Source organism: Chrysochloris asiatica, unplaced genomic scaffold (assembly GCF_000296735.1).
Source record: "Chrysochloris asiatica unplaced genomic scaffold, ChrAsi1.0 scaffold00120, whole genome shotgun sequence".
NCBI lineage: Eukaryota > Metazoa > Chordata > Mammalia > Afrosoricida > Chrysochloridae > Chrysochloris > Chrysochloris asiatica.
In genome coordinates, this window is record NW_006408638.1 from 8,535,062 (window position 1) to 8,546,058 (window position 10,997).

Below are 10,997 nucleotides of genomic sequence, written 5' to 3' on the forward strand. Positions count from 1 at the left end.
TCAGAGAAAAATGAGGAAGACCCCCAACGAGATGGATCAGCCAGGTAGCATCATTGATGGTGTCAAATGTGGCAGCGGTAGTGAGGTTGGCCCAGGATCAGACATTGTTTTGTTCTGCTGTGCATGGGATCGCTATGAGTCAGTTCCGACTCGATGGCACCTGACAACTACAACAACAACAATTATGTTAATGCCAAGTTATCATATTTTGGTGACCTGTGTGTTTCTGTGATGCTGGAGGCAATGCCACTGGTACTTTAAATACCAGCAAAGTCACCCATGGTGAACAAATTTCAGCAGATTTTACGGACTAAGACAAGCTAGAAAGAAGGAGAGGAAGACCATGCCTGAATGGCTAGCCAATAAAAACCTTATGAATATAAGCTGAACATTGTCTGATATAGTGCTGGAAGATGAACTTCTCACACTGGATGGTTGGGGAATATGACAGCAGCAGAGTTACCTTCTCAAAGTTGAGTTGACATTAATGGTGTAGATGAAGTAAAGCTTTCAGGACCTTCATTTGCCAATGGGGCACAATTTAATTGGTTTTCAACAGTACATCTATAGGAAACTGCCAGAAATTCAATTCAGATTCAGAAGAAGATGTGGAAATAGAGCTATCATTGCTAATAGGTAGAGTTTGGCTGAAAGCAAAGGATCCCAGAAAGATGTTTACTTGTACTTTATTTATTGTGTACAGACATTTGACAGTATAGATTATAACAAATCAGGAACAACATTGCAAAAAAGTGTATTCCAGAACACTTAATTGCACACATCAATAACTTGTACACAGACCAAGAAGTAAATAACATCAAGATAAATGGAGATAAAATTGAAGTTGGACAATGAACAAAGAAAGAATTGATGCATTTGAGTTATGGTTTTGGAGGAGAATATTAAAAGTACCATGGACCACAAAAAGAATAAACAAATCTGTGTTGGAAGAAGTACAGCCACAATGCTCCTTAGAAGCTAGGATGGCCAGACATTGTCTCTCATAACTTTGGGCTTATTATTAGGAGTGACCAGTCCCTGAAGAACGACATCATACTTGGTAAAGTGGAGGATCAGTGAAAAAGAGGAAGGCCTCAATGAGATGGATTGGCACAATAGCAGCAGCAATGGCCTCAAGTGTAGCAACTATTGTGAAGTTGATGCAGGGCCGGGCATAATGTTGATACGGGTCAGTACTGACTGGATGGCACCTAACAACAATAATGAAGAGCCAAGAGCAGAGCACCTTTTTGGACCCAGGATCTCTGCATTGAGAATCTTCTATGCCCAGGGTAAGATCAATGCCAAGACACATGCAGATTTCTAAGGAATGCCTGACTCAGAGATGTTGAAAGGAGACAAGTCTGTCCCCTACAATCAATAGATATAGCAAGCTTTCCCTAAGAGATGACACCCTGAATTTAGACTTTTACTTTTAAAAGTATGAAAGAATAATTTTTTTAATTATTATATTTATCCACTTTCTGTGGATTTGTTATAGCAGCAGTAGATAACTGTTGTTATTGTTGTTCATTCCATCGAGTTAGTTCCAACTCATAGTGACTCTGTGTAGGGTTTCTGAGAAGTGATGGTGAGTTTGAACTGCCAAACCAGCAGCTCACACCAAACTTAGCATCCAATACATATCCTACAGTGCCACACCAGGACTCCTACAACAGTAGAATATCACTTTATTTTATTCATAACAGTAATAGACATATCAAATGGGTGGAGAAATAATAATAATGATGATAATAAGACTATTATCATCACTATTTTATAGTCAGTTGTGAGCACTTAGCATACATCTCTCCCTTTCATTTTGTTCTCAAAATAATTCTCCAGAGAAAGAATTTTTAGGAATAAATTTTGTAGGCGGTACATTGAGTTGAGGCTCAGAGGACTTAGAAAATTTGTTTCATTTAAAAAGAGGTATTACTTTCTTACCTGTATATTCAAATCCTCTCTTAAGGATATTAACCAAATGAGGCTTGTTAATGTGGATTTCACCTTCTCCACAGATTTTCTTATTTGGAACACCCCTTTTACTGTAGAGATCCTCAATGGTATAGTTAAATGTCAGAGATAATTCCTACTGCCAGGTCTCTACCAATTATACTAATTTTATACAAAATCTTGGCAAAACCTATAGTTAGTTACACTTCAATTACCCTGAGGAATGACCTTGACAATGTAATTTTGTGACAATTCTAGTAAAATACTATTTTTATTTAAAAAGCAGACTCATAATATAACCACGTTTTTATTATCTTAATAGATAAATGAGAATTTTATCTATAATTTATATATTATCATCCTGTATTTCCCTTAAATTTAGTTGTATCACAATAAAACCATAATTTTGCATTAGACTCTTTTACTTAACATTCTATCAAAAAATCCAATTCATTACTAAGTCTTAAGTATTTTCTACATCACATCATTTGCTTTCTTTTTTTTTTTTTTCTCTTTCTGTATCACTCCACCAACAGACTTCAATTCTCCATCCATTAGTCAGATGACCCAATGACAAGCACTTCCTCATGGTGATAAAAGGAACCCCTGAGAGGATCCTAGAGCAGTGCAGCACCATCATGATCAATGACTAAGAGCAATCCCTAGATGAGAGAACAGCTGATATCTTCCACACAACCTACATGGAGTTCAGAAGCCTGGGCAAGTATGTGCTGGGTTTCTGTCATCTCTATAGTAGTGTAGTGGTTATGAATTGACTGTGAACCTCAAGGTCAGCAGTTTGAAACTACCAGCTGTTCCACAGGAGAAAGATGAGGCTCTCTGCTCCCATAAAGATTTACAGCCTCGGAAACCCTGTACAGGGTTGCTATGAGTCGGAACTGACTCCACGGCACTTAACAACAAGTGCTTACAGATGAGTTTCCAGAAACCTGTTCATTTGACATAGATACCATGAACTTCCCACCTCCAACCTCTTCTTTGTGGCTCTCTTGTCAATGATTGGTCCTCTGTGTCTGATGCAATTATCAAATACCAGAGTGCTGGGATCAAGGTCATTATGGTAAAAGGTGACCACCGTATCACAGCTAAAGGTATCGTTTCAGTTCACAGTGAGACAGTGGAAGACATTGCAAAACACCTTAACATTGCTGTGGAGCAAGTTAACAAATGGCATGTTAAAGCCTCTGTGGTGGCAAGCAATGGAGCTGAAGGACATGAGCCCAAGACAGTTAGATGAGTTCTTTGTCAACCATTCAGAAATTGCCTTTGCCTGGACGTCTACCCAGCAGAAGCAGGTTATTATGGAGGGCTGTCAGAAATTGGGTACAGTTAATGACTCTCCATCTCATGGGCATAGTGGGTTCTGATATAGTAAAAAATGACAACTTTGCATCCATAGTCTCAGGAGTTGAAGTAGGTCACCTGATCTTTGACAACCTAAAGAAGACTATTACTTATATCTTGGTTCTGCTTTGCCCCTATTTGAGCTACGTTATTGTTGGGTTTCCTTTACCCATTAGCTCCATTGCCATTTTGTTCAGTGACACGAGCACAAACATTATTCCTTCCATTGCTTTGCCCTATGAGAAAGCTGAAAGGGGCATAAAGAGCAGGAAGCCTTGTCACAAGAAGCACAGACATGTGATCAAACCACTCATCCTTTACTCTTAGATCCACATTAGAACCATAGAATCCATGCGAGCTTTTGTTTTTTATTTAATCATTTATGACAGGAGGGGTTTAGATCAACCACTCTAATTGGTATCCAAGGAGAATGCAAAAATAACTATATGAATGACTTAGAAGAAAACTATGGGAAAAAATGGAAGATGTACCAGAGATAGTACCTAGAAGGGACAGGCTACGCAGCCTTCTTAATTGCTGTTATGATCCAACCAATAGCAGACATGATAATGAGGAAAATCCAGAGAAACACCATTTTCCAGCAGGGACTCTCCACAAGTAAAGTTTTCTGAGGAAGGATTTGCATTATGAATCATCATAGCGTTAATCTTCTCCTACCACCTTGGGAGCATCACAGTCCTGATTTTCACTATACTCCTGGCTCATTTGTGGTCTATGGTTACACCATATGCTGTTCTGATTGGGTATACGATGAGGTGTGAAAACTTCTCATCAGGCTTTATCCTGCAGTTTGGTGGGATAAGAGCATGTACTATTAAGATCATCTTTTTTCACAAGTTTCCCAAGTGCACATTGGTGATGTTCATCTTTTGACCATTAGCTTAAAGATCACTTACACAATGGGAACACCATCAAATTTCATACAAGAGAAGGAAGAAAACTGTATGGAAGATATTCAACTGATGTTTTGTACTTTAACCCTGAGATTCAACTGCTTCTGTGCAATGTGGGAAAGAGAACATGTGCATATGTACATAAATGTCAAGACTTGTGTAACAAAGTTATCTACAGGAGTTTCCTTATATTTTAAATAGAATTGCTTGAACTTCCTTTCCAATGACTTTCTTAAGAGTTTTGTAAATTCTGGTGGAACTTGCAGTATTTTCATGGACCCCTTACTGAGAAACAGCTAATTCAGCTGAAAGTTTGCAGGAGACAGAGGTGGTAGTAGGTACACATAGCAAGCAACATGGACAGCATCAAGTTTGACTCTAAGTCATCAGCTATCTTGCCATGACACAGTTTTCTAGGTCTCATTAATTAGCCCTCACCCTGATTTCTTGCCCTCTTGCCAGTTTTTTAGGCTTAACTTCCCCCAATTTTACCTTCCCTCTTTTACCCTCAAACTGCTCCTCCCCTTACAACTAGGCGTCTAATTTAGTTTTCTCCAGCTGCTCCAAAACTCATTTCCATTTTGCATACTCTCCATATAATAAGCACTAGACTGTGAACCACAGGCTATGCAATTCATAAGACTGCTTATGCAACAGATTTGCCTAATGCAATATATTTTATTTCTTGACCTCTGTTTCCATGAGTGTTGATTGTAGTTCCAAGCAAAAGGAAGTCTTTGATAACATTAATCTTTTCTTCATTTACCATGATGTTAGTTAATGGTCCATTTGTGAGGATTTAAGTTTTTATTCACTTTACATTGAATTGTAATCCATACTGAAGGCTTTAGTGTTTCATCTTCAACAGTAACTATTTTAAGTATTCTTGATGCCTAGCAAGTTAGGTTGTATAATCTGCATACTGTTGTTAGTGTTAAGTGCTATTGAGTCAGTCTGACTCACAGCAACCCGGTATAGAGCTTCCAAGGAATAGCTGGTGAGTTTGAACCAATAACTTTGTGGTTTAAATTGATCTGTGGTCTAGTGCTTATCCTAGAGTGCCACACCTAAGGCTTCCTCCAATCCTAATGCCACATTCCCCTTCATATAATCCAACTTCTCAGATTATTTTCTCAACACACATATTGAATAAGTAAGATAAAAGGATAGTGCCCTGGCAGACACCTTTCCTGATCTTAAAATATTCAGTATTTTCTTGCGTTCAAATGACTGTCTCTTGGTCTATGTGCAGTTTCTTCATGAACACAATTAAGTATTCTGGAATGCCCATTCTTTGCAGTGTTAGCCATAGCTTGTCATGATACACACATTTGAAAGTATTTGCATAGACAATAAAGCATAAGTAAACATCTTTCTAGTATTCTCTGCTTTCAGCTGAGATTCATCTGACATCAGCAATGATATCCATTAATTGGACTTCCTTTTCTGAATCTGGCTTGTAGAGGTTGTTCCCTCTAAAGTCAGCAAAAGTTTACTTGCATTGATTTCCTCTTACCTCTGGGTCTCCTCTCTTTGGAATGGGCACAGATAATGGGTCTCTTCCAACCATTTGGGCTGGTAGCTGTCTTCAAAATACTTTGGCATAGATGAGCAAGTCTTGTTCTTTGCCAATGCTGTCAGTGCTGCTTGGAATTTTTCCTTCAGTACCATCTGTTTTCGATCATATGCTACCTATTGAAATGGTTGAGCATCATCCATTTCTTTTTGTTACAATGACACAGTGTATACCTTCCATCACCTATTGATGCTTTCTGCATCATTCAATAATTTGCCCATTGTTGTTGTTAAGTTCTGTCGAGTTGATTCTGACTCATAGTTACCCTTTATAGGTTTTCCTAACAGAGTCCTTCAATATGGCAAGATTTAAGTTACCGTATTGAAGGATTTTATGGGCATACTAGAGTACTGGTATGGCTCTGTGAGTTAACGTGCTGGACTGAAAAGTTAGTTTGAACCGCAAGTTTGCCAGCTGCTCCTTGGAATCCCCATACAGGGTCACTATGGGTCAGAACTGACTTAACAACACTAAACAACAACAACAACAATGGGCAAATTATTGTATGATTCAGAAAGGATCAAAAGAAGATGGAAAGAATACACATAGTCATTTTACCAAAAATAATGATTGATGCTCAATCATTTTACAAAGTAACATATGATCAAGAGTCAGTGGTACTGAATGAAGCCCAAGATGCACTGAAGGCATTGGCAAAGAACTAGGCTTGGGGAATTGATGAAATAAAAATTGAAATCTTGTAATTTACTGATACAATACTGGAGGCACACATTCATCTATCATCTATGCCAAGAAATTTGGAAGACAGCTATGTGGCCAACTAATTGAAATAGATTCGTATTTGTGTCCATTCCAAAGAGATGTGACCCAAAAGAATGCCAAAATCATCAGAAAATATCATTAATGTTACATGCAAGTAAAATTTTACTAAAGATAATTTAAAAACAGCTGCAACAATAAATTGACAGGGAACTCTCAAAGGTTCAAGTTGAATTCAGAAGAGGTCATGGAATAAGGTTTATCATTTCTATTGTCAGATGCATCTTGACAAAGCAGAGAATACCATAAAGATATTTACCTGTGCTTTATTGACTATGCAAAGGCTTTCAACTCTGTGGATCATGAGAAGCTATAGCTAAAATTGCAAAGAGTGGGAATTCCAGAACATTTATTTTTTTAAGGAGGGGTCTGTACATAAACAAAAAGGTAGTTAAAAAAAAAAATAGTATTCAGAGATACTGAATGACTTAAAATCATTGAAGGTATGTGCCAGGGTTGTATACTTTCAGAATAATTATTCAATCTGTTGGTTGTTGTTGGTAAATGCAGTCGAGTCATTTCTGACTCATAGTGACTTTGTATAGGGTTTCCAAGGAGCAGATGGTAAATTTGAACCATAGATTTTGTGGTTCAAATTGACCTTGTGGTCCAGTGCTCTATCCCCTAGTGCCATACCAGGGTAAGCAAATCATTCTAGAAGCTGGATTATATGAAGAAAGTGGCTTCAGGATGTGAGGATGACACAGCAACAACTTATAGTATGTATATAACGCAACTTGATTGTTGGAAGTGAAGAGGACTTAAGATACTTATGGATAAAGACCACAGTTTTCAGTATGGGTTGCACCTCAATATAAAGAAAATAAAAATCTTCACCACTGGACCAATAAATAACATCATGATAAATGGAGAAAAGATTGAAGTTGTCAAAAAGTTCATTTGCTTGTGTCCATTATCAACACTCAGGGAAGTAGCAGTCAAGAAATCAAATGACATATTGCATTAAGCAAATCTGTTGCACAAGATCTCTAAAGTATTCAAGAGCAAAGATGTCAGTTTGATGAATAAGGGGGACTGACTAAAGCCATGGTATTTTCAGTAGCATCATATGCATGTGAAATTTGGATAATGAATAAGGGCCTTAGAAGAATTGATGCATTTGAGTTATTGTCTTGGAGGAACATATTAAAAGTACCATGTACTGTCAGAAGAACAAACAAATCTGTGTTGAAAGAAGTACAGCCAGAATGCTCCTTAGAACAGGGTGGCGAGACTTCATCTTTCATACTCGAACATATTTTCAGGAGAGCACAATCCCTACATAATAAAGTGGTGGTGATGTGCTTTGAAGTCGGTTCTGACTCATAGTGACACTGCATAGTGTTTCTAAGGTTGTAAATCTTCATGGGGGCAGAAAGCCTCATATTTGTCCTGTGGAATAGCTGGTAGTTTCAAACTGCTGACCTTGAGGTTAGCAGCCCAATTCATAACCAGTAGGCTACCAGAGCTCCTTGGTAAAGTGGAGGGTTAGTGAAAAAGAGGAAGACCCCAATGAGATGGATTGGCAAATTGGCAGCAGCAAAGGGCTTAAACGTAACAATTTTGAGGATGGCACAGGACTAGGCAATGTTTTGTTCCTTTATCCATAGGGTCACTATGCGTTGGAGACCCCTAAAGATTGATCAGAGTGTTCATTGGTTACAGTCTTTATCCTTCCTCTCAAAAATAAATACATTATGTATGCAATTTTGGTTATTGTTGTTAAGTGCCATTGAGTCATACAATTTTGGTAGATATTGCCAAATTTAGTCTCCAGAGACACCATATCATTTTTCATTTTTACTGCCATTTTATTAGAGTGAGAATTTATCTATAGCTTAGCCACCAACTTTGGATTTTTTACAATCTGCTAGATGAGAAATGATATTGCAATTTTGATTTGCAAATGTTTTGTTAGCAATTTGAAAATCTTTTCACATGTTACACTGTTTTTGTTTCTTACACCAGTTGTGTATTGATTCTTTTTGTCCAATTTTCTATCAGGTTATTAGTCTTTTCTTTCTTTCCTTTAATTTTTGGGAGTCCTTTGTTTATTAGGAACATTAGGCCTTTTTCTTTGGTATAATTTGCAAATTCCCTTTTTCCAGTTTTTGATTTGTCTTTTGACTTTTCTAAGGTAATTTTTTCATGTGAAACATTTTTAAATGTATTTTAAAAATACACTAAGTTGAACTGATTCATTTAAAAATTCGTTATGGATTTTGAAAAAATGCTTTACCATTTTGGGGATAAAAACAATGCATCTTTTTTCTTTCTTCTTTTACTTTCATATTTCTTTTTTTTTTTTTTTTTTTTACATTTAGGTTTCTGACCAATTTTGTATTTATCTTCTATAATAAGCTGGGAATCTAGTTATGTTATTTTATAAAGGATTGATTATAAATCAATTTACCTAAACAAATACTTCTAGATAAACCTAGTTATGTTATTTTATAAAGGATTGATTATAAATCAATTTACCTAAACAAATACTTCTAGATAAACCTCATGGATCAAACATCTTGAGATCTAGCATTCTAAAAATTGTCTGTGTCATTATATTTATACTTTGGTTGGATATAGAACGTTTGATTAAATTTTTCTTTCCTTAAAAATATGTTCATTGAGAACTCTGAAATAAATCCAAATTTCTCTCCTTATGTTGTTGTTAAGTTCTGACTGACTCATAACAACCCTGTGTAGGTTTCTGAGGAGCGACTGGTTGGTTTGAACCACTAAGTTTGTGAGTTAGCAATTTCTTATCCTATAGCCCTATACCAGGACTCCTTTTTCCTTATTGTTGTTGTTAAGGGCCAGAAAGTTGATTCCAAATTAAAGCTACCCTGTATAGTGCATCTGAGGAGCAGTTTGCACCATAAACCTTGGGGTTAGCATGCCAATGTTAATCTTATAGCACCATACCAGGAGCTCTCTTTCCTTATAGATAACTTTTTCCCATAGATGTTCAAAGAATTTTTCTCTATTTTATTCAGTGCCTTTATTAAGTTTGATTTCAGTGTTGCCTAATCTTATTCTGCTTTGTTATTTGGGAATAAGAAGTTTGTCATTTATTTCATGAATTATTGGTATACTAATTTCTTTCAATATCCATTTGCTCTATTAATTATCAGCATAACACGCATGCAAAGCACACAAATGGTATGTACATTGTAAAAAATCAATCTATTTGTTCATTTTACTAAGACCAAATTGGATGTCATAAAAGACTCTGAAACTTACACTTGAGCATAGAGAAGGTAAAGCAAATGGAAGAAATGAGGTCAAAGAACAGAACACTAAAATTCAAAGGGCAACTCAAGAAGAAATATTAAAGTATTATAATGAAGTGTGCAACAATCTGGAGTTGAAAAACCAAAAGGGAAGAACATTCTAAGCATTTCTCAAGCTGGAAGAACAGAGGAAATAATTGAAGATTCTACTTGCAATATTGAAGGATTCTTTGGGCAAAATATTGAATGTTATAGAAACATCAAATGAAGATGGGAGGAATATACAGAGTCACTGTACCAAATAGAAATAGTTCATATTCAACCATATTAGAGGTAGCATATGATCAAAAGCCAATGGTATTGAAAGGAGTCCAAGATGCACTGAAGGCATTGGCAAAGAGCAAGGCTATAGTAACTGATGGAATACAAATGAAATATTTCAACACATTGATGCAGCACTGGAGGAACTCACTCATCCATGCCAAGAAATTTGGAAGACAGCTATGTTGCCAACTGATTTTAAGAGATCCGTATTTGTGCCCATCCCAAAGAGAGGTGACCCAACTAACTGAATGCAGAAATCACGAGACAATATCATTAATAACACATGCAAGTAAAAATTTACTCAAAATAATTGAATGGTGACTTCGACAGTTCATTAAAAGTTAATTGCCAGAGGTTCAAGCTTGATTTAGGACATGGAAGGAGGGATTATTATTCATGACATCAGATGGATCTTGGCTGAAAGCAGAGGACGTCAGAAAGATGTTTACCTGTGCTTTATTGTCTATGCAAAGGCTTTTGACTGTGGATCATGACAAGCTATGAACAAAATTTCACAGAATGAGTATTTTGGAACACTTAATTGTGCTCATGAGGAACTTGTACATAAAACAAGAGGCAGTTGTTTAAACAGAACAAGTAAACACTGAAGGGTTTAAAATCAGGAAAGATGTGTGCCAGAGCTGTATTCTTTCACCATACGTATTCAACCTGTATGCTGAGCAAATAATACAAGAAACAGGATTATATGAAGAAGATGGCATCAAAATGTCACTTTGAGAATGAAGGCACACCAGAATGAAAACTTTTTATTTTTTAATTTTTTTAATTTAAGGTTTTTATTGTGGATTGAGTGAAAGTTTACAGGGCACATCATCAGTTTCACATTCAACA

The 10,997-nt window shown here is 36.5% G+C and overlaps 1 pseudogene; it reads left to right on the plus strand.

Moving 5' to 3' along the window:
* LOC102822088 overlaps positions 1 to 4,160 on the plus strand; it is a 61,972-nt pseudogene extending 57,812 nt beyond the window's left edge.
* The last annotated feature ends 6,837 nt before the right edge of the window (positions 4,161 to 10,997 follow it).